This window comes from Podarcis gaigeae, assembly GCF_964106915.1.
Source record: "Podarcis gaigeae genome assembly, chromosome: 6".
NCBI lineage: Eukaryota > Metazoa > Chordata > Lepidosauria > Squamata > Lacertidae > Podarcis > Podarcis gaigeae.
In genome coordinates this window covers 27770940-27791230 of record NC_139682.1, presented here as the reverse complement: position 1 = coordinate 27791230, position 20291 = coordinate 27770940, and the positions used below count along the sequence as shown (strand labels likewise).

Here is a 20291-nt window from a genome sequence, read left to right as displayed (position 1 = left end):
GAGATAAGGGTAGCCAAGATAGTGTCCTTGAGTTGTTTCAAACTATAGATCCCATCTGCCACAGCAAGCATGGCCAATGGTAGAAGTTGGCTATGCCTGATTCAGAGGCTGTTATTAATGCATATGGAGATTTTTAGATACAAACAAATATAAATAATACCGAAGACATAAAAATATATAAATAATATTGCTACATTCCTTTGTTTTCTGTGTTGTTCTCCCTGTGTTGTACACCCCCTGTATTTTTTAATAAAAACCTGATTTGTAGGTTTTTGGTTTTTGGTTTTTTGGTTTTGCAGTAAAAGTCAATTGTATAACCAGCTCACTGTGGACTGGCAAACAGCTATTCAGACTTTAAGGGCTACTGTTACCATTAAATGTTTCCTGTTTGCAGGTTCTGCCCATTTTATTGCTTTCTGTTATGTACTGGCTGGGGAATTAGTGATAAATTCCCCTTTAATTATTTAGCTTCTGTTTGCTACAAGGAAACTAGTTTCCTGGCATTGCCTTCCTTCCTTCTTTTATAGCAAAACAGTGCTATTGCACTGCATAAGAAAGAAAAGGGAAAATGCAAGTATATCAGTAATTAAAGCCTCTTGTGGAGAACAGAAGCTGAATAAATAAGGCGCAATTCACCACTCATCAGCCATATTGAACAGGAAGCAATGAAATGAAGGGACCTGCAAACAGTAAACTTTTAATTAATATTGCGGGGACCTCTGTTGAACAGAACTTGCTTGTAAGTAGGCATTATGTACAGCATGAAGAGCCAACTGGTAATCCAAGGCTCAAATCCAGATCCTACCCACAAACCCAAAACTGTTTTGCATATTAAGTAGGCAGTTCATGTGCAGGATTAAGCAACTATGGTCCAGACTCCACTACTATTGCTACCACAATTACGGAGATACCTGCTTAAGAGGATCAGTTAGTTTTAAATACGTCTTCCTTTCACCTTTTGTCAATAGAGAGCAATGGCAGCTCACAGAAATCATCTTATACTGGATGGACTCATTTTTCACCAGTACACCTGGAATGGAAGACTCTTCTGGTGAAGTAGTTTTGCTGGTGGAAGAAGGGCCAAAACAGGATGAATGTCTATTGGCCAGTCTTAAGAAAAGCTGTGTTTTTAGGCATTCAGTTCACACTCTGCATACTCATATGTTATTGCCATACAATGGGAACTGCTGGGTGCTCAGCACTGCCAAATGTAGAGCTCCCATTTTGGGTGCTAAGCATTTGGGTTGTTGTTTTTTTAAAAAAACAAACCAACAAACCTAAGTTTGCTATCATTTGAAAATCTAGCCATATAAACTCAAAGACAAAAACCTTAACAAAACAAAACAAAACAAAAAACAAAACAAAACAAAACACCCTGCCTTAGAGAAATGAAAAGAACCCCATTAGTGTTTTTGGTAGAATTCTCAGTTGTATCTTTTCAAGTTATTTTGGTACTTGAATCAGCACGATTCAGTCCATTTACTTACAAAAGCCTTATAAATCGTTGGCGATTCACACCTCCAAGGCATCTTTCTGACTCTACTGGAAAGACATGTCATCGTTTGTTTCTCCTGTTTCTTTTAACTCCTATCCCATTCAAGACAAGTCTCACTTTTATTTATCTCCAAACTAATATGGCTGAGCTCATGCAATTATCAGTGACTGTCCCTGAACGCAGCATGCTACAGAGGAAGGGTCTGCAACAAAAGTGACGAGATGGGCAGAGATTTCTTTTGCTTCATACTTGTCAGCCACCCTTATCCATTCAATTAATTCAAGTCATGCCCCCCTCCCCAAAATCAATTGGTACTGAGAGACAGAAGCACCATTATGAAACCACAGAAACAATTTCCCCAGCAGGATCTCCTTTTTGTGACAATTCCTTGGACAGACATTCAATTCACACACACACACACACACACACACACACACACACATATGCACAAGAGATCTATTGCAAGGATGGATTAAGCACTTTGCCCAGTATGCTACAGAGTAGGGTCCCTAACCGAAAAAGTGAGAGTGAATTGTGAAAGGAACACCTGCTTTGTTCAATATGCTGAATGTTCCATTATTTAGTATATGGGACAAAGTAAGAATAAGTTTGTGTCAGGAGAGTTAACTGCGTGCTCTTGGAGTGTTTCAAGGAGCTCTGGGTATAGGCCAGAGGTAACGTGACCATCCAAATATTGTTGGACTGTGACTCTCATCAGCCCTGCCTGTTAAGCAGAGTGATTTAATTTACTAAAATTGGAAATGCTTAAATGTATTACTGTGTGTTTAATTCTGGAATGTTCCCCAGTAACTCTTCTGTGATTGGTTAACTCTGGTCACATGGGAGGTATCTTATTACATTCTCAATTTTGCTTTGTGTGTGAGTGACTTGATTGTAATGGCTGCATCTCCATGAAAACTGAAGAAGAGACGGTGTTAGATAATGCTCTCTCTAAGCAGTGCTGATTTTTCTGTGTGAATGTATGTGACAGAAAGTAGTACAGAAGATGATGTTCTCCCAAAGAAGCAATAAGGAGAAGTCTGCTGGAAGGAGAAAGTGGAAGCCCCTCAGAAGGAACTGCATGGTCTAGCTGGGAAATGTACAGAAGGCAGAGTGCAAGCACTGGAAAGAGAGAAAGACACAGTACGTTTGAATGTTTAAGGAAGAAGCAGAAATCTTCAACTAAGAAAAACTAAGCCTATGCTTGGATTAGCACCTGAATGCAAATACTTTGCATATATTCTTATTTGGCTATATGTTCTGCAAGTAAAAGCTTTTGAATATTTTAACAAGTTTTAATTTCAAGAAAAGAGTCAGTACTGCACATGATTTGGTTTCCTAGCGGCAATTTAGCTACTCTGCCAACACTGCCCAGCCTTGGATCCCCTTCCAACCCTAAGCATTGGCCATGCTGGCTGGAGAGTTCACCAACTCAGGGACGATGGATGCTGCAGTCCAACAACAGCTGGAGGACCACACATTTCCAATTCCTGGCATAGGCCTACTCAGTGAGACATTTCAATAGCAGACTTCAACCCTCCCATTACTGAATGGAATTCTCACCACCATTTAACTGCCTTGACATGTACTTAACTGCCTGCACTTTTCCAGAATGATGATTTAGTTTGAGATGAAGGACGCTCAGTGTCAGACCTCTCCATCCATATGGGCTGAATTGAGCTGCTTCAGGTGACAGGGCATGCTAGCTGGCATCCTCCGCCCCCATCTTGCAGCAAAGAAACAGACTAAAAAGACATGGAAGCTATTGGTGCAGAGGTAAATGGCAGCATTTCTGATTCTGTAGCAGGAGTGCCACAGGGAAAAAGAGGGAGGGGAAGAAATACAACGTGGCAGGGAAAGGCACCCTCAAGTCTCTGATAAATGTAAACGCCTCCCGGGGATTCGGTAGATAATTCACTCCCAAACTGATCTAAATGCTTGCCCAGGGCTCCCAATCCTTTCCATTTATTCTTGCTGAATAATCAACTTTAAAAGCTGCTGCAAGCATTTGCTTTGATTTCTGTCACAGATCAAGGGATGATATTTGTGAGCTCTGGAAAAGGGAGGAGGGATAGAAGAGATGTATACCAGGCATTGCTGGGAAATGTGAGCTGCAGCAAAGGAGCCAAAATGGTGCAGCGCTGGTGTTAGATGGGGCCTTCACCTGGATCCTATGAGAGGCTGCTTGGAAATTAACAAATTACCATTGTGGACAGGAGTGCCAACTTGGCCCCGTGACCATGGGTGCCCGTGGGTGCCATGCAGCATGCATGACCCTAGCACTGAAATTTTGTGGGTGCCTGGCCCCTTCATGGGGAATTTTGTGGGTGCTTGGGCCCCCAGGGCCCCAGGGAGTTGGCATCTATGATTGTGGAGAAGGGCTGTAGAATAAAATGCCTGTTTCTAAAACTTCCTCAGCCCCAGAGCCCCATCTTCCCTGACCACTGGCCATGGTGGGTGGGGACAGTACACAAACAACATCTGCAGGTGCAAGGCTGGGGAAGGCTGCTTTAAAAAATAAACATAGTGTATTGGAAACAATGTCCTAGCTCAGTTGGTTAGAACGTGGAGTTGATAACGCCAAGGCTGCGGGTTCAATCCCCGTATGGGACAGCTGCATATTTCCGCATTGCAGGGAGTTGGAATATAGATGTGGCGTTTGCCCATTACTTGTGATTATGTTTGTACATGGGGGATGGAAATGGTTAATGTAGGTTGACCAATGAGAAAGCTCAGAGGCGGAGCCTACTTGGTTTTGAAGAAGAAGAAGAAGAAGAAGAAGAAGAAGAAGAAGGAGGAGGAGGAGGAGGAGGAGGAGGAGGAGGAGGAGGAGGAGGAGGAGAGTTTGTATTTGATATCCCGCTTTATCACTACCCTAAGGAGTCTCAAAGCAGCTAACATTCTCCTTTCTCTTCCTCCCTCACAACAAACACTCTGTGAAGTGAGTGAGGCTGAGAGACTTCAAATAAGTGTGACTGGCCCAAGGTCACCCAGCAGCTGCATGTGGAGGAGCAGGGAAGCGAACTCGGTTCACCAGATTACGAGTCTACTGCTCTGAACCATTACACCACACTGACTCAGCCCAGGAGTTTACCATTGGGAGTTAGAGGAGTGAAGGTCAGACAAAGGCAGAAAAAGTCGAACATAGTGGTTGTGACAGTTAGAGAGAGAGACAGGGATAGAACTGAGAGAGAAGAGTATGACAGTGTGAGATAGTACCACATGTAATTAAGGGCGCGCATTTGAGAAACCATTCTGAACATATTTAAAACTTGTTTGTTCTTCAATAAACTTTAATCTTTGTTGTTGACTTTACAACCTGACTGAGACTCAGTATTTCACCAGAAGAAGCCTGGTTGGTGGCAGCAGAAGAATAAAGCAGTGGTGTACAGGTCAATAGTCTGTGAAATGACCGGGGGCTCTGTATGAACGCCACAATATTACTCTCAGTGTCTTTTCCAACTCTACAATTCCATAATTCCCCATTATATAGCAACCTATCCAACACATTTCAAACATCCCCCATGCTCATACAGGCTAGAAGTCCTCCCCTCCCCCTGGCGGTTCTTTCTACGAAGAGTGGATGGGAATATCTCCCCCCCACACACGTTTCCGTTCCACCTTTCTGGAGTGTTGGAAGATGCCAAAGGACTATCTGGATGTATGCTGGACACACCATGTTCCATGTATCAACACCTTGTGCCCAAGGTGAGCCCAAGTTAGGAATTTTAGTTCCTCTCTGTTTCTAATTTTTTCCTATTTCCTCAAGTTCAGTTCTCCACTTAAAAAGAAGAAGAAGAAGTCCACATGAAAATTCATTAGCATCTTAGTGGAAATTTGTCTTCGCATACATGCTTGTATGCAACTTTGCCCAATATTCACCAATCCACAGAGAAGTATTATCACTTGATTTTCCTGACTGCAGCTGGGGTTGGGAACAGGGGAGAGATAAATGCAGAATGATGAATCCAGAGAAATTCCAATCCAGGCCTGAATTTGCCTAATTCCTGACTTTCCCTCTGCCCATTTCCCTCCTCCTCTTCCTCCTCTCTGGCTCTCCCACTCTCAGTTGCCAGTTGAGTCACACAATGGAACATAAGGTGACAAGGCAGCATGAGGACTGCTCTCCCTGCTTTTTGTGGGCTACCTGCTGTCGTTCAGGCATGTGGCACAGCTGCCCTTCCTCGAACAGGATGAAGGTGGGACAGAATGGGATTTGCCAGCTCCATCCATGAGAAACAGCAGGATTCTGCAAGCCTTGTGCCAGAGCACTTGGCACCTGCCTTGAGGATTCCACATGGCTTTCTGTTCTCAAGTCAGCAACGCACACACTTGGCTCAAACCAGTGACACGGTTTACCTTCCAATTTTCAAGGAGCTTCTGTCTGCCAAACAAATGAACCCTAACAATACCCCGCAACCTTTTTTCAGTGTGGCACCAGAGCAGCCAAGCGGACAAACAATAACAGAAGCTACAACTCAGGCGGAGCAGGTTGGCAGATCTTAACAGGTTGAGATCATTAGTTTTGATATTATTTTTTAATGCGAAAGCATGGAGAAATAAAGCAAACCAAGGGCTCCAGGATCTGCGTTAATGAATAAATGAAATGCATCTCGGGAGGATAATTAAGTGCTTAGAACAAAAAAATGTGCCACCTAAATAATAATAGAGAAACCGTAAGAGAGAAGGAGAGGGAGAGAGAGAGAGAGAGAGAGAGAGAGAGAGAGAGAGAGAGAGGGAGAGGGAGGGAGAGAAAGAGAGAACACAGAAAAACAAATCAAGCAATTGTAATTAAGAGGGAAATATACACGTGTAATTATTTTAAAAGGCATCTGAGGTCCCTAGGAAGGAGAAACGGTTTGAGGAACGAGGTTCCTCATTGCTGGGGAACACCCCAGTACTAATCAAGGAACCATTACAATGATAACTGCAATCAGGAGCTACAGCAACACCTATCAAAACCCCAGCCTTGAAAATGAGGAGCAATTTCATTCAGAGCATGAAACAAGATGGCATGTGGCACCTCTAGCGTATTTAGCAATTTCCAATCAGCCCTTTTGATTTTCTTTTAAGCAAAACACACATCCCAACAAGTGAAGAAAGAGAGAGGCGGTGTTATGTGTGACTATTAAAAGCAAAAAGGAAGAACAATACTTTCTAAATTTTATCTGTACAGAAACGTAATTCATTTACATGCAGAGTTATTTTAAATGGGTCTTACATAAGTTGCAAGCACTTGCTACTTTTGAAATGCTATATTTATAGTGGTACACAGAGCTATATTCAGTTTGGTCTCTTTGCATCAGCTTCGAAATACACACAAACAGGCATGCGTATTAGTTGCAGGTGCTTAACATTGTTAACAAGGTCTATTAAAAATCCCAACTAGTCTGCTGTTATTTAGGGTGCCTGATAATTATATTCTTCATGCACCAGAGAATTTTTTCAAAAACGCCACCCTCGGAGAATCTCCTTTTATCCAAGCAGACTATGATTGGAGTGGACAAGGGGAAAAGGCTCTCTTGGGTCTGGGCTGAGGATTAACAGTTATTTAATATTAGGAAGGGTAAAAATGCAAAGGAAGCACTGGAGTCAGGGAAGGGAGAGAGACAGAGAATGTGACGTCTGGCTCAAGTGTTCCAAGCATGCAAACAGACAGATAAATCAATGTTGAAAGGCTAGTGTTTGCAAATATGCAGATCATATGGTAACGTGTCAGGGAAATGCGGCTCGTTGTAGCTTGCTGTTGGGTGTACTCGTTATAAACTTAGGTTTTCCCCCTTCGCAATGTGAGAAATGGCCTTGAGAGGGTTCAAGGTGTAAAATGTGCCTGAATACATAAGCAGAACTCTGTTGCGTTTGGGAAATAAACACTCAGGAGTCGGGCACATCTGCAGAAGGTATGCTCAGCACAAAAGCTGGCATCTAGGAGTTTGAGGAGTGGCTGGTCCCTGTAATAGGCATGGTATCTGGGCTTGCCCTCTCTCTTTCTCTCACACATAGAAAACCATTTTTGTGTGTGGCAACAGTGGTTTCAAATCAATTCTATACCAACTTCCAGCTATGGCAGCCATTCATTTAGGACAGGGGTCCCCAAACTAAGGCCCGCGGGCCAGATAAGGCCCGAGGGACTTGTTTATCCAGCCTGCTGTGACCCCCGCTGCCCACTGCCATTGCCCGCTCTTATCGGCACTGTGCTGTGCAGCTGCCCACTTCTGGGTCAGAGGAGTACCAGAAATAGCTTGTGCGCATGCACTAGCGTTATTTGCGCATGCGCAAGCATCATTTCCGGTGCACATCCAGGTCGGAGGAGGCCTGTGCACATGCGCACAAGCTATTTCCGGTGCTCCTCCGACCCGGAAGTGTGCTGGAAATAGCGTGTGCGCACGTGTATGGACATGTGCTCCACCGCCCTGCGCTGGAGACACCGGCCTGAGGCGCAGTAAGTTTGCTGACCCCTGATTTAGGATGTCTCACTCATGCAAACAATGCATGCAGAACTCAAGACACATTGGCTTCTTGTATCCTGCTGTAGAGCAGCTTCTTGGGGAATCAGCCCAGCAGTATGCAGAACATCCCCAACTCACTGATTTCTGCCGGCCCCAGTTACATTCACACAATGGCCTCTTCCCACACATGTAATTTGTGGCCCAGAACTTGAGTCAACAAATATTGACTCAAAAACCCTAGCTGCCACACGTAGAGAGGATCATGAGAATGGGCCTCACTTGGTCCATTTTATGAACAGTGCTATTTAATTAAAGAGGTACTGAATTGCAATTTCCCCGTTGATTAGGGACAATAATCTTAGGACTTTTGGCTGCCAACAACAGGATGAAGCATACCACTTATAAGAAGGGGCATGTGTCAATTCCCAACTTGTTGATTGTCAGAAACACCAATTGCAAATTTGCTCTGATGCATGATATAGTGTCAGTTGGGGTGATGCGTGTTGAGCAAGTTATCTGTTTCTGTACTGCAAATTTATATTCCATCTCATATGTCATACCTGGGACAGGATTGTAGCAGGCCCTCACAGTATCTTTGGATTAGAAGTTGGACTAATGCAGGCATAGGCAAACTCAGCCCTTCAGATGTTTTTGGGACTACAATTCCCATCATCCCTGACCACTGGTCCTGTTAGCTAAGGATCATGGGAGTTGTAGTCCCAAAACAACTGGAGGGCCGAATTTGCCTATGCCTGGACTAATGCTTCATAGGCAGTGCCCACTTTTCCAGTAGGTCCTTCTGAAGGGGGAAGAGCATGACAGAAGATTATGCAAATACTAACGTCTATAAATCCACCATCTGCATAATTAAAGATAGAAGAAAATGAAGTTGTCTTTCATTCAAGACAGAGTTAACTTATATTATTCAACACCACAAGATGTGGCAATGGCCATTACCTTAGATAGCTCTCCTGACATGTTGTACTCTTGATCAATACAATGAAAACCTCTCAGACAACCTCTCAGACAGAATGCAACAAATCCCTATATTTCTTGCAGTTAAGAGACAGAGACTGCAGCTATGAGCTGTGACAGACCCACATTTACTCTATGAATCAGGCACAGAGGAGGATGTGTAATACAACACCTACATATTTTGTTCCCATCTATAATGGCATGCAGAAGAAGCAAAGGAGCCGAATGCAACATGCTGGATAGAATAATCCAGGCGACAAATCAGACACTTGATTCTACATATTTTGTTTCCATGACATACTCTTATTTCACTCTCTTTTGTTCCTAGTCCCGCCCGTGACTGTGATGAATGTCCATCTTCTAAACAACTCATCATAAAAATGAAAAACTGTCTTCTATGCCGAGTGTACATGCCCAGATATCATTCATTTCATGTTGTGTTTCCTCCACAGCTGTAAAACTCATAGTATTTTTAATACTGCAAAACAGCTCACATGAATCACAAGGTGATCCGAGAATCCCCTTGTTTTGCTGATTCACAAGGTTTTCTTTGCCTTTGTTATAGTTAAAATAACAATAAATGGTTCTGAAAAATAGATGGTGAATGAAAGGAACATAAATGTTATTTTTCCATTAATTTAAAAAGTTTTTAAAAAATTAATTTTGTTATTCCTTACTCAAGGAAGAAATTCCTACTCTGTATTAACAGCCCCCTCTACTCAACGTGAATTGAATATATTTCAAAAGGGTAGCTGTGTTAATATCTCTTGGAGCAAACCCAATGGAGTACTCCAGCACTTTAAAAAAATGGACAAATTCATTGATCAGAAGCCAAAGAATTACTTTACATGTGCCCAAGGAGCTGGCAAGCTGGCGGAATTTTTGAATTGTATGTGGAGGAAGTGGGGCAATGTTTAAGTGTGCCTGAAAAACTTAGAGGGGTTCTTTATAGCTTTGCCAGGCTTGCAGCTGCAATTTTTCATTTTTTCAGACTGCTCTAGTCTCAGGGGATATGTGTGTATGTGAGAGAGGGAGAGAGGAAGCAGAAATGTTCGCCACCACTTTTTTGTGATGGCTGCCATTCCATTTCCATCTAGGAAATTTAAAAGTGCAACCACCAGCTCAAAAAAGTTTTAAAGAACTCCAGTAAATTTCCCCTGCGATGATATTCCCCCAACACCCCAAAAGATGAAAAAAGAGAAACATTTTTACTCCTTAGAATACAGTTTAAGATGAAGCCCTGCAGCATAAGGCCAAAGGTCTATCTAGTCCAGCAGCCTCTTTTCACAGTGGCCATCCAGAAACCTATGGGAAGCTCACAAACAGGACCTAAGAGCAACAGCAGCCTCTTCTCCTGGGGTTTCCAGCAACATATTCTGAAGCTTGCTGCTGCCAACAGTGAAGAAAGGTGTGCATCAGACTTAGTAGCCTTCTTTGATATTGAACTCTACACGCACACAACATTTGTGCTGACCTTTCATCCCCATGATAAGTTCTGCCCAGCGATATCACAAATGTAGTGGGAGAGCGGGCAGTCTTGCCAAAGCAGCTTAACTTACTATTCAAGTGGAAAAGGCTCCCAGAGTAGCTTGCAAATGGCCAATGGAAACAATATCAGTGTGCCGGGGGGGGGGGGGTGCTGTTCAAGAAGCATGTACCTCAGCACTTTCTGGGGAATGCAAGACTTATCGGGCATTTGCTTGGATTGCAGTGCTAGCTTTTGTGTGCTAGCATGAACATATGTATATGTGTTTCTGTGTGTGCGTGCATACACACACATCTATGCAACTATTTGGTAGAGCGCATTCTACTTCAAGAAACTATATCTAAAAACATTTTGTTTGTCTTTAAGGTGCCATAGGACTCAATTCTAGTACGGCATGCAGGGATTTTTATAATATACCGTATATTTTTATTAGCAACAGCATAAAACAATACAAACAACAAATAATGGGTATTCATCATCAGGTAAAATGCAAAATTCAGGCATGACATGTATAAGACAGAAAATAATACAGCATATTAAGTTAAATAACCAAGCCCAAAAGATGTATGCATTACAGGGGGTTTAGGTTCCCCTGGGGTGAGGGTTAATAAAGGAAATAAATATAAACCAATCAGCATCAAAAGAATTTTTTTTTTGTCACCACTTTCTTTTTTGTGGCAAGGCAAGGTTAAAGAGAACATGAGCAACGATAAAGGGTTTGAAATGAATAATGTACCGTGCAAGGTTGAAAGCATGGCAAGACTAGACAAATGGGCAAAGGCATGCCAGCAAATGTTAAATCTCCTGGAGGTGGACGGGAAAAGGAAAAGGAACTTTTGTCAGTGCCATTCAAAGATGCTTAAGTAGCTGAATAATCAGTTTTTGGAGAACAGATTTAGGATTGGAGGGAAGTCTTCCAAGCTGTAAGAAAGTTTAGACAATGAAACAAAAGCACCAAACATGGATGGAGTCTCCCCCCGCCCCTTCTGAAGGTGTTTAAAAGAGGAAACTAAAGGTCCGTATAGTTAAAGCTGTGGTTTCCCCAGTAGTGATGTATGGAAGTGAGAGCAGGACCATAAAAAAGGCTGATCGCCGAAGAATTGATGCTTTTGAATTATGGTGCTGGAGGAGACGCTTGAGAGTCCCATGGACTGCAAGAAGATCAAACCTATCCATTCTTAAGGAAATCAGCCCTGAGTCCTCACTGGAAGGACAGATCGTGAAGCTGAGGCTTCAATACTTTGGCCACCTCATGAGAAGAGAAGACTCCCTGGAAAAGACCCTGATGTTGGGAAAGATGGAGGGCACAAGGAGAAGGGAACGACAGAGGACGAGATGGTTGGATAGTGTTCTCGAAGCTACCAGCATGAGTTTGACTAAACTGCGGGAGGCAGCAGAAGACAAAAGTGCCTGGAGTGCTCGGGTCCATGGGGTCACGAAGAGTCGGACATGACTAAACGACTAAACAACCACATATGAGCACGGAAAAGGGATTTTACATGAAGGAGAGCCTATGAGATGACTCTCAAGGGTGGGACTTAAACATTCTTACATTTAGCCGTACAAAAAAATGAAACAGGAGCTGCAAAAAAAAAAAAAAAAGAGGGCTTATACAATGGATTGTGCCCCCTATTCCTATCATCACTCTGGTTAAGTAAATCTCTCTCATACTTTTAACTCAGTGGAGGCTGATCCATTAGGTAGAATGGGGCACTGCTCCATCAAGCTCAGTCCACCCTAAGCTGGGTCCCATTTATCTACCTCCATCCTTATCAACAATTTAGAGGGAGGGCACTGGCTCTCAGATTCCTCCTCATTAGTGACAGATTCAAACTCGTAGAACTCTGTAGGGAGGAAGCTGGAATTAGTTGGTTTGGCCTATCGGTGTCTCTGGCTCCACCTACTGTTGGCCTCCCACCCTACTGATCCAGTGAACACCACCTGCCACTGCTAGAGAGGAATTTTACATAGAAAGCAAGGAAGGAAATCTGCTTCTGAATACTAGTAACATGTTTCCTGAAAACACATGTTTTCTTAAAACATGTGTATCTACAGCATCAGATTTCCAGACAACGAAAGTGATAAAAACAAAGAAAAGCTGCTGCACCCCGAAGTGATAGCATGGGGAAAAAATATTACTGGATGTTACAGCTTTCGAAAAAGACTCTGTGCTGCAAGGGATATCAATTTAAAAGAGTCTCACCAAAAAGCAATTGAGCATATCACTATAACAGGCAGTCAAGGAGGAATTCTGATACAGCCATTTCCCCTCTTTCTAGAAGCTTGCTTCTTTAATACCCTTTTCTTCTCTTTTCATCAGCCTTTAAGGAGTGTGGCTGAACCATGCTCACCAACATTCCAGCTCCTTATCTTATGGGTCTATTGATCCATAAAACGACAAGAGACCTCTGTATGGCGCTCAGAATCTTTGAGACATTATATTTTGTTATTGAGATTTCATGTGTGCTTCTTGAAACTTTGCTCTGCACAGAATTGCTCTATTGATCTGAGGGTAATGAGACAAGAACTTTCAAAACGGGCAGCTTTTCTGTAACATTGAGAATACTTAGTGCCCTGCACTCATTACAAGTGTATAGAGACTTCCATCATGGCATCTGCCAACAAATCAAAGCAAGGTTCCCACGTTGGATTTGAAACGCTTCTGGGCTGTCACTATTTTCAGGTGGGACTCAATTACTTACCAACTTTATTTATTTATTTATTTATTTATTTATTTATTTATTTAATTATTATTATTATTTAGATTTATATACCACCCTTTGTCATAAGATCTTAGGACAGTTCACAGAATAAAATACAGAATAAAAACAAGTAAAGAAGTAAAACAAAACAGCAAAACACTTCAGGTTGGGCAAGCAAAGTTGATTTCCTTGTGCTACTATCTCCCACTCCCTTCCCTCCAAAAGTGTGGGACAGCACTTCCTAGATGCAATGTCAGCTAACCTCCCTGCAAATAGACCAGGATGAGTGCACAATAAACAGAATTGTCTAACCTCCCTTCAAACTTCGAACAGCCAGGATGCGATCAACAAAACAGGAAGCAACCTCCATCCTCAGGGCTACCTGCCAAGTTTATATTTCAATGTAGACATGACCTAGGAGTACCCAGCTATTAGCAGTATTGCAAATCCAGTGATCCCAACCATTATTTTGTGCCATGTGAATGCAGTTTTTCCAGTTCCACTAGAAGGGACCTGAAGCTCACACTAACACCAGACTTACTAGCCCTGTCCATGTGGGCCAAACAAAAGATAATGAATGCATTGGGAGGCAGGAATGAATATACAGCAGTAGGCACCACCACTGACCTCCCTGTGTTTATGGGCTCTTCTATACAGCATCAACATGTGTGTGGTCTGGAGGCACATGAGGCCGCTGCCTTGCCATAGCTAAGCAGATCTAGGTCTGGTCAGTACCTGAGCACCCAGGAATCACATTGTATGTCCAACACCAAATGGCATGGTGGGATTCTGCCACTCGCACCACCTCTGTGTGCATGTGTGTGTGTGTGTGTGTGTGTGTGTGTGTGCATGCTCACTCACTCACTCACTCACTCACCCACACCCACCTACCCACCCATACACCTGCCATGTACTTCCATATGGCGTACGCAGCCTAAGCCTTCCCTCATTATGGTCAGAGGTTTCCTCTGCAATGGGTTATTACCATCTGGATCACCAGAATGCAATATTAAACAGAAACAAAAGACAGAAGGTTTTGCCACTTCTTCATAGAAAACCTTGCTTCACATTGCTCTAAGTGGAAACAAGTCAACCATGGAATACAGAACAGACAAATGCCCTCATTTGTGTAATTATAATAGCTCATTGAATCAGAGATCATCATAGCGACCATCCTAACTTCTCAAATCAAACCACAAAAATTCAATTCCACATAACTATTTTTCCTTGCGTTATTCCTGTTTCTAGGGTGCATTAAGGAGAAAGAACATTTTCCCCCTTTGTGTACACTCTTCTAATATATATTTTTAGGCTAATAAAAATGCACTGCAGAGTTACTTAAATACGTAATTATCCAATTTATCCAGATCATAATGATGGTACCAGTACAAAAGTTGAACAATGTTATATGCCCCTATGAAAAAACACACACCGTTGCATGGTACTCACCATAAGAATGGTCATCCAGGGATTCAGTTTTTCTTCAGGAACAATCCTGCTTGTAACAGGAGCCCCGTCGGTTCTGCACAAACAACTGCTTGCTGTGTGGAGACTTGGTTGGATAAAAGGAGGAAACGTTTGTGGTTTGTTGGTGATGGTCACACAAGAGCTGGCTGAATAGACTCTTCGGTCTGGAGAAGAAATGAAAAACACAGGTTAGAAAACTTCATAGCACAGAGGTGGTCTACCAACAGGCCTAGCTCCCCATAGAGCAAATCCTTGCCACCTTCCATTTTGTGCACATGACTGAAGGTGGGTAAAAAGGGATATGAAGCAGTCCACCAGTGTTGAAAGATGGCGGCAGTAATCTCAGGATACAATAATGGGTTAGGGTGTGTGGCTCATCCCACACCACAAACCCAGAGAGCTCACAATGTGGATGAAGGGCAGTTTTTCTATGCATTTAAAGGCCAGTTTACACAGTAACAAGATTAGAAAGGGCACACTGTACCTAAAGAAAATGGAAATGAAAGCAAACTGCTGGACTTAATCTGCCTTGAGCCCTGAAGATAAAATGCCACAAACAGGGAAGAAATAAGACTGTGCTGCTGAGCAGTTCGCAATTCTTCTAGCTACATGTTTGATAACTTTCAAGGCCAATATGCACCACCACCTTTGAGCCTATATTCCTTCTGTGGTGACTTTCTGTCAGACTGGGCAGATAGCAAAGCAATTGTCTTGAGTGCTCCACTGGGAGCCCAGGTGTTGATTAAGTGCTTCATCACCCATGATTATGAGTTTGTACTGATGTGTTAAATTGGCACATGGATCCTTTGTGGTATGTTCAGGAAATGGCTATGCCAAAAATGGAAAACATGTCTCAAAAAGTTGTCAAGAGAATCAGCTCTGAAAGTTGCTAGAGATAAGAAACTAACTGCAAATTACATGCAGACCTATGTGCAGTTTTTGGAAAAAGATTAGGAATAAAGAAGTGGTTGAAGAGATGCTTAACTCTTTCCACATCTAAAAGTCCATTACAAATCATGTCCCAACACCCCCCCCCCCAGAATCCCAAACACACATTTCATTCTCCAAACCTAGTGTTATGAGTTTGGGGGTGGAAAGCTGTATGCCCGAGCCCACTTCAAATTCCTTGATACAGCACAGATTCAATTCCTGGAAGTAAGGGCTATTAAGGTAACAAAGGAAGTGGCTCTGTGCCAGACTGAAAATGGGTGGGCTACCCTCCCTCATCTTGCTGGTAGGTAGAAAGACAGAGGCCAGAGTTGAGTTATATGAGCTAGAATGTAGAAGCAAGGCTGCAGGCTGGGTGGTTGGGAGACAGAACCGTGCCTGAAATACAAGACTGTGGATATGGGAGAAGGAAGACCCTCTAGGGGTGTTAATGCTTCTTTGTTGTAAGCTTGGGTTGTATATATGTGCAAATAAACCATATATTATACAGACTCCACAGTCCTCACTGCTTCTCATTCCAAAGGAAACACAAACCTTGGGTAAGCACCTGGAACCCCTGGAATCTCACACCGCTCAGAGATTGGGGTAGCATGCAACAATATGTTTGGTGCTCCATAGGACAAAAGCAGATAGGGGAATCAATTTAGAGCAGATCTCTGATATGGAAGAAGAATTAGGCACTACCCCCTTGCCCTTTTCTCCACTCAAAATCTGCCTTTCCTCGTTTTTCTTACGTTTTTGCAGTACTCATCTCTGTGCAATGTATAGTTCTGCTCGAAATGTGAAGATACACAATACATTTTCAAAAGAGGGATGTAGCAAGATAGATGCATCAGTGCCCATAGGGCAAATACATCTATTTTGTTTCACTCTAATCTCTGGTCAAGGATGATTTTGAAGCACTGACAAAGTACCTGGAACCTGTGAGCAAAAGATAATAGTGGGATGAATGTACACACCATGAGCAATGATGCCGTCAACTCTGCAGAAAAACTATCAAGTCTGCAGTCAAATCAATTGAAATAGTTGTGGGCTATTTACAAGCACAGATTTTTTTCTGTTCTATTGAAGAATTCTTGATGGGTTTACCCCCCCCCCCATATCCTTCAGTGTTGTGGACCCACTTCTATGGAATGCCCTCTTAACTGAGATTGGACAGCTCTCCTTCCTGTTGAACTCTAGGAGCTTAACAAAGACTTTTCATCCTCAGCAGGTGTTTTAAGGGAGCTAACCTGTTTTTGTGATTAATTGTATTTGGTTTTAGCCATTGTATGTTGGGGGGATAAAGTTTTATTGACTTTAGCCGTTGTGTGCTTTTAAAAAAAGAATTATGTACACAGCTTAGAAATTCCTGGCCATTTAGTAGTATATAAATAGTTCAAATAAATAAAATAATCAAGGCAAGGGAGGCATAGGAAGCTGGCTTAAACCAACTGACTACACTGACTGATAGTAGCTCTCCAGGATTTTGGACAAGGGTGTCTGCAAGATCTTTGGCAGATCTTTGAACCCAGCACTCTTTTGCAAACCATGAATGTGATCTGCCATGGAGTTACAGTTCTTCTCTTCACAACTCCCTTCCCCATGTTTTCTGTCTTACTTCACACCCACCCCATACACTTAAAGCAACCTGGGTATTGTAACTCTCACCACCCTTAAACAACAGTTCCCTTAATTCACTGGGGGTACACCATGACTGGTATATGTAATGAATTCTGCTCATATTGATCCAGAGCAGATTCCAACATATAGTTAGCAGAGTAAAAACATAAACATTGCAGGATTACCAAAAATAAACCATTCTGGAATTGCATAGCCGGACCTCCTCAGCACTCTGCTCTGCCTCACGAACCCATTGGTGCAGCAAAAAAATTCTGAGCGCCTAACCTGTCATGAATTTTGCTGCATAAGAGTGCTTTAAATGTATGGTGTGTGTTATGTACTAACCTTGGATCCTAGAACAATAGGCAAGTAGGAGCCTAGAATGCAACAACTGATTGGCCTGCAGGAAAAGCCCAATCAGGCTCCAGGAGGGAAGCAGAATCAGCCAATCAGACAGGACTCATTGTGTAAATAATGTATATAAAAACCCTGAGGTTTGGGGGGGCAATTCAATCACTGTTTTACAAGCTGCAATAAAGAGCATAAAATCACTACAGGACTCTGAGTATATTTCAGTGTGGGTGAGACATTAGTGGAAAATACCCACCACAAGTTCTCACTGTATCCATTTGCTTAAAGTTATCTGGCCACCTCCAAGTTAGGCTTGGATAAATTTGTCGTCCTCTGCAGAAGTGGACGTTGAGGGATGAGGGGAGAAATTAGATGCAGTTCACATTTAAAGGCAAAATAGTAAAATATAAGTTCTGAAACAGCTGTCCATTGAAATTTGCGCTTCTTCTAATACTGCAGTGCAGTTCTATAGACAAGTAATGTGTGCAAAAATACATACACTAGGGTATAATGTGCATAAAAATGCATGTATTGGTGAAAATAGCATACAAAAAGGCATTAAATTATGGAAAAGAGATTTGCAAAAATGTGTATATTAGGCAAAATGGCATATGAAGATGTGAATATTAAGAGAATTTTGCACCAAAATGCAAAAATTCCATGGGGATTTTTTAAAAATCACAAACTAATGTTGCAGAAAGGGGGTGGGATGAGAAACTGTGTTAAATAAAAATTAACAGATTCACCCATGCCTGGCTAGGGGTTACTGCAAGTCTCTGTCACAGTTCCTGAGAATAACGTTGCAGCCATAAGAAGATTCTGTTGCACATTCAGGAAGAGGCAAAAAGCTGGTTGCTTTCTGAGCCAGCTCCTGCACAGAGAAAGGGGGAGAAAGCAGGGAAAACCTCCTGGGCATGGTTTTATTTGCTTTTAATCATCACGTGCTTGAGTGTGCAGCTTTAGACCCACTATCACTCTCTGACAGTGAATGGAATAAAGCCTGCACAGTTTATGTAAGTAATTTGTAAAGCAAGAGACAGCTGGATTAGAAAGGTGAAGGCAAAGAAGCAGATGAAAAGAGAATTGTTTGTGATGGATGGGAAAGCACAAACTGCAGCCCTTTCTTCTTCCTGGAAGGAGGGAGAAGAGCTCCCCTATAGAGATAATTCAAGGATGGCCGAGATCAAATGTGAGTAAAGTCAACTAAGGGGAAAGGCGGCAAAGGAAAGAGCCCGGCAGGGCTTGACAAGGCAGCATGTCAAGGGCACAACTTGGAGCAAGTGAAAGCACCAAGAAGAAAAGGAGCTGATTAGCAGTGCATACATACTCCTCCGCAAAAAAAGTGAGAGCAAGAAAGGGGAACTGTAGCCACCAAGCCTGTAGGAAATCTTGCCTTATCACCTGCAAGTCTTGCATAAAGTATTTTTTTTTTACAAAAGATGTCCTGCTGGCCTTTCATTATCGACACCAAACAGAGAGGGTAGACTATTTTATGGGGGGGGGGGGGAAATAGAAGAGTGAAAGTGTATTGCATCTTTCCTCTGATAAAAGAGGTCCATGTTAACCCCAAAGCTTGCATATTCCAGAAGTTGGCTCTGTGCCAATGGCTGAGTGGTCTCTCAGCTCAGTTGCTGCCTTTCTCTCATCTTGGTTAATATACCTAAGATTTCCAGGTGGTATCCGATCCAGGCACTGACCACACCCAGAGCAGCTTCTTTTCATCCACATTCATGTTTCATGTATCTTCAGATCATACCCTCATCACAAACAATGGGTGGTATCCAGCTGAATATATCTGCTAGCTCAAGGGCTTTTGGTTGCACAGAGGATCTTCTCCTGCTATTCCCTCTTCATCACGACCCCCTAAATCTGTTCTGAGGGGTCCCCCAATCCTCCTGAGCAGATTTGGGAATGGCCCAGGGGACACACAAGGGGAGAGAGGGGTAGTTCAATTGTGCAAATGGAAATCCTTGTGATAGCAGATTTATTTGGATACATCTCATTATCCCAGCACAATGCAACTCCTTGAAAGTTAACTGAAGTGTAGGTTAATGTCACATGCGCTGTGGTTCAGCATGCAGTGAAGCGATGGTGTGGTTCCCTTGCATACACATCCCTTTCTGCCACCATGTGGCTCGCTTAATTTGCTGACTCACCTGAAGGCATTTGATCTGCAGATGTCTTTCTGCAGTGCACCTGCTTTCTGCTGTGCCACACTGTGATATGCATTGCATCAACTGATGAGTGCATAAATGTTCTTGTCTTTGGGCAGGTGACTGAACTCTAGGGGAAGGTATCCAACAGTGTTGCTCAGCTGGTGGTAAGACTTCCATCAGCACAATGTGGAGGGAAGCAAACCTCAGTGATGTTCTTTCTTCCCTGCAGCTCCCAACATCCCCTCTAAAACTGTTCAAGAGGGTTGTGGGGAAAGGGCCCCATTGTAGGTTTAGGAGGGTGCAGGACTGGGAAGTTCTATCAGAGAAAACTGCCTCCCTTCCTGCTCTGCTGCCAGAACTGGTGAGTAAAAGCATTGGAAACAGCCATTGGCATTATGTCCTTTCTGGTTGGAACTTTTACCAAGGCGTCACTGGTCATTTCTTCAAAGACTTTGCAGTGGCAAGGGAAAGCATCAACATGCAATGAGTTATGAAGACTTTGGTGTGACCTACAGTATTTTTTGTTGCCATCATTAAAAACAAAATAATTAACTTTTAAAGAACATGCACAAGGTGATATAAACAAAAGACTTCACTTTGAAATAAAACAGGAAACCCACCAGCTACTTTTATCACACAACTTACAGATCACTTTTCAAT

At 42.7% G+C, this 20291-nt stretch overlaps 2 protein-coding genes across 3 annotated transcripts in view; one reads left to right on the top strand and one right to left on the bottom strand.

Annotated features, from left to right (window-relative positions):
- The window catches only part of TGIF2 (TGFB induced factor homeobox 2), a 371431-nt gene that overhangs the window by 272031 nt on the left and 79109 nt on the right, over positions 1 to 20291 (top strand). The window lies entirely within an intron of this gene.
- DLGAP4 (DLG associated protein 4) overlaps positions 1 to 20291 on the bottom strand; it is a 334346-nt gene that overhangs the window by 249714 nt on the left and 64341 nt on the right. For both annotated transcript variants that reach the window (XM_083746168.1, XM_083746161.1), the window contains exon 2: positions 14557 to 14738. The gene's annotated coding sequence lies outside the window, so the exon portion shown is untranslated. The remainder of the gene's footprint in view (positions 1 to 14556; positions 14739 to 20291) is intronic.